This window comes from Cebus imitator, unplaced genomic scaffold, assembly GCF_001604975.1.
Source record: "Cebus imitator isolate Cc_AM_T3 unplaced genomic scaffold, Cebus_imitator-1.0 Scaffold100, whole genome shotgun sequence".
Taxonomy (NCBI): Eukaryota; Metazoa; Chordata; class Mammalia; order Primates; family Cebidae; genus Cebus; species Cebus imitator.
Genome location: NW_016107415.1, coordinates 5,343,127 through 5,347,129, shown reverse-complemented (window position 1 = coordinate 5,347,129; position 4,003 = coordinate 5,343,127). Strand labels below are relative to the sequence as shown.

Here is a 4,003-nt window from a genome sequence, read left to right as displayed (position 1 = left end):
TTCAAGATCTAAATAAATGAAGAAACACCTCATGTTCATATGTTAGAAGACAGAATATCCTTAAGATGGCAGTTCTGAAATGTGTTTTTTTCTTCTAGAATCTAACTGAACTTTATTTGACACTGAATACAAGATGGCTGCAGAAACAGCACCCTGAAAAGACAAAGTAGAAAAAACACAGTTCTGTCTAATTTATAATTAGGTGACAGGAGGGAAAGTCATTAAATGAATAACACCACAGTTAAGCTTCATGGAAGATGTCTTTTTCTAGTGCCCATACTTTTGGAATTCTCATTCTTTGTTGTCCAATGGACATACCTGTAGTGTTTTGAGCCAGTGAGAGATGCAGTGGAAGTAAAAAGCATGGTTACAGACTCCCCATGGATGGTACACTCTTCAGAAGTAGCAGACACTTGGTTAGCTTGACATTCCGTGCAAACATTCATAATGTGGTTCCTGCAGATGGCACAGTTACCAACCACAGTATCCCAGGCCCAGAGAGCTACTGCATTCCACTTTTTCCCACTTTTTCACTTCAAAGCCTTTCTTGCCCACACTGCCATTGGTGCTGCTCCGGGTATCTTCATTGATCATTGCCACCATTTTGGAAACACATGGTCTAAAAATATTTATTTTTAAGCTTTTATTGCTTTATTAAAATTATAAGAATGGTAATATTTTCATTGATTTAATTGTTAATGACATGTAATAGGGATTTATTTGGGGAATAATTTCATCTAGAGAAATATTGTTCCACAAGCCTTTGCAATTATCAGATAATTTTCTTTTAGCTACCAGAGAAAGGATTTGTGGATTTGTCTTTAAAATACTTTCTCTAGATTCGGCCATGTATTCAGATATTCTAATTGTGTTAGTTGGTTTTCATACTACCGATAAACACTTACCCAAGAATGGGTAATTTGTAAATAAGAAGGGGTTTAATGGACTCACAGTCCACGTGGCTGGGGAGGCCTGACAATCATGGCAGAAGGTGAAAGGCACATCTGGCATGGCAACAGTCAAGAGAGAATAAGAGCAAAGAGAAAGGGGAGACCCCTTATAAAATCATTAGATCTCATGAGACTTAAGCACTACCATGAAAACATTACGGAGGAAACCACCCCCATGAATCAGTTCTCCCACCAGGATCCTCTCACAATACTCTGGAAATACAGGAGTTAAAAATACAAGATAAGATTTGTGTGGGGACACAGTCACACCATATCAATAATCTTGTATTAATCCAAAATTGTCAAAGCAATTGGATTTAGCCAGTAGAAAAATACGTAGGATCAATATAGAGATGGAAGGATAGAACAATAACTCTCAGATCCACTCCTGCTTTCAGATATATACATATATGAATATTTGTGTGGCTGTATCAAGTTTATCTTGTCTTAAAGACACTATTGGTCCTTTTGAATGCAGAATACCTCTGTTTAGAATTGTGGTTTAAGTGACTATTTTGGTATCAGAGAAGACTAAAATATAATATATTATCAGTAATATGTATCTCCTAGGTACAATTTTTCCTGACTCATCTATACTTTTATATATTCCCTTTCTCTTTTCCATTCAGCTTCATTTTCCCCACTCTCATCTATAATTAGCAGAGTTAGTCTTTGGGGGAAAGAAAATGGAGTAGGCAATAGTAAATGTAGCCTTCCAAAACTAGAGAGCTGAGGTGGTTATAGAAACTCGTATTTGTGACAGAGTAGTAAAAGAAAGTTGCTTAAAAGTGGGATCCACACAGTAAATCTACAATCTATGCCCCACATAGTCTTACCCAGTCCAGCTTCACAAGATGAATTTTTTAAAATAAAAAGGTAAAAATATTCAGTATTTTCCATCAGAAGTCTTTGACTTTCTTTTTTATTTAGCATCATTTAATGGTTTTGCTGAGACATATTTTTAGATTAATGTCTGTCTGTATAGCAACAAATTTTAGCTTAATATTCCTAATTTGACATGAAAACAACCTTCAAATTTACTAAACGCTGCCTGCAGCACAGAGCACTAAATGTTTGCAGACATATGTCCACCTATGTTTTACAGTGATTAGACTAAAAATAGTACTGATTTCAGGAATTTGTTTACTGATGCAGATGTCAATGCAGTCAGACTTAATTGACAATGAAGACATTGATATTACGTAGGTATTGATAGTATGAATGATGGAAATAATCACAAAATTTCTAACAGGTCTGTGATATTCCAGGGAGATCTTATATATTATTTTATAAATATAAATTAAAATAATTACAAAAATTGTAAACTATAAATTATTTTTATAATTTTCAAAAGTATTTCCAATAAGCAACCCATATAATCCCCTTTTAACTGAAGGGATTTTAGACTTACAGCCTCTAGCAAAATCATATGTTTTCTTCATTGCTTCATATAAAAAGAGGAGAAGGTTGGAGGAAAGATAAGTATGGAAAGAGGAAGGAGTAGGAAATATCATCTGAACTAGGATTGGAAAACTTTCTATAAAGAACCAACTAGTAAATGCTTTAGGCTTTTTGCGGGCTGCATGTTTTCTATTGTAATTACTCTACTCTGTGTTGTAGTGAGAAAGGGGTGCTAGCACATAGCTGAATGAGCATGGCTTGTTAGAAAACATTTTGTTTACAAAACAGGTAGCCGGCTAGATTTGGTGTTCAGGCCACACTTTGCCAACCCCTTATTTAAACTTTAGCATAAGGTTCAATAATAGAATGACTGTGAATCATATTTAATTGATCAATGCACTTGAAATGGAACTGATAATTTTAGCAACATATGTTAAATACAAAAGTTATGCACATGCAAACTGGTTTGTTCTAAAATAGAATTATATCTGGTTGTCTCAATCTATTTTTATTTTGAACATGTGTAAATATTGTTTACATTTTAAAACATCTTACTTGGATATGATTTTGTGATAACGACGTTTAAGCTTCATGATTCTGAGTAAAAAGAATCATTTTAGAACTAAAACTCCATAGTAAAAAACTAAGGTTCTGGTCAGCTTCAGCAAATATATTGTGGCCAAATACAATAAATACATAAATTCTGAGAGAAAGGGATTGTTTTAATCTTCCTTGTTCATCTTCTCATTTCAGAAATAAGAACCACATAGCAAAATAGTGATAGGGCTAGTTTTAGAATATAATTTACTATAACGAAAAGAAAGTACTATTGATCAATAGGTTTGCTCCTTGAAGACAAACATAAAAATGAAATAAAAGTTTCTACTTTGGATGATTCATCTTTCTGCTATATGTGAAAATTAATATCAATGGAAAAACTAAAGTTTTAAAAATATATTCCAACACATTTTGCTAAAATGAAATCTTCAACCTAATTTAATCTGTAATTATTATCTCTACATTTTTCTTACTATAATGGAGCAATTTTTCCTGCTTTTAGAAAGACCAGCCTCTCCTGACTTCCTTCTAAAAGATTTATTCCTGTAAAAAAAAAAAAAAATCCCTTATACTCTGCCTTTCTCAGGCATTGAATCAGAAAACAGGCATTTCCTAGGATATCTCAATAAAATAATTAAAAGAAGACACCCAAAAAATCTTCTCCCTTGATCTCATGTTTCACCTTCAGCTATGACTGTAGTTATCTGCTCTACTTCACAGAAAATGTCTTAAAAGAGTTGATCATGGTCACTTCCTTCATTTTTTTGTGTTCTGTCATTGCCCTGAAAATGTCTATTGGGTTCTATGCCCCCAGTTGCACAGTATAGTACCTGTAAAGTTTATCAATGACCTACATTTTGTTAATTCCAAGTATAATTTTCTTCTCATCCTATGTGACATTGATACTCATATACTCACTTAGAAATAATTTTTAGTAATGGATTCCATAAGACCACACAGTCAGGATTGTCCTCTCACTTTAGCAGCTGTTCGTTTTCTGTCTCTTTTATTGAAATTTTTTCTCAGTAGATTGTTATTTTTTCAGTGGATAGCTTTTGGGTGTAGTTGAGTTTGATGTAAAGTCATACATGCAT

The 4,003-nt window shown here is 33.4% G+C and overlaps 1 pseudogene; it reads right to left on the bottom strand.

Annotated features, from left to right (window-relative positions):
- Positions 1-267: 267 nt before the first annotated feature.
- Positions 268-615, bottom strand: LOC108310044 (annotated as a pseudogene).
- Between the last annotated feature and the right edge of the window lie 3,388 nt (positions 616-4,003).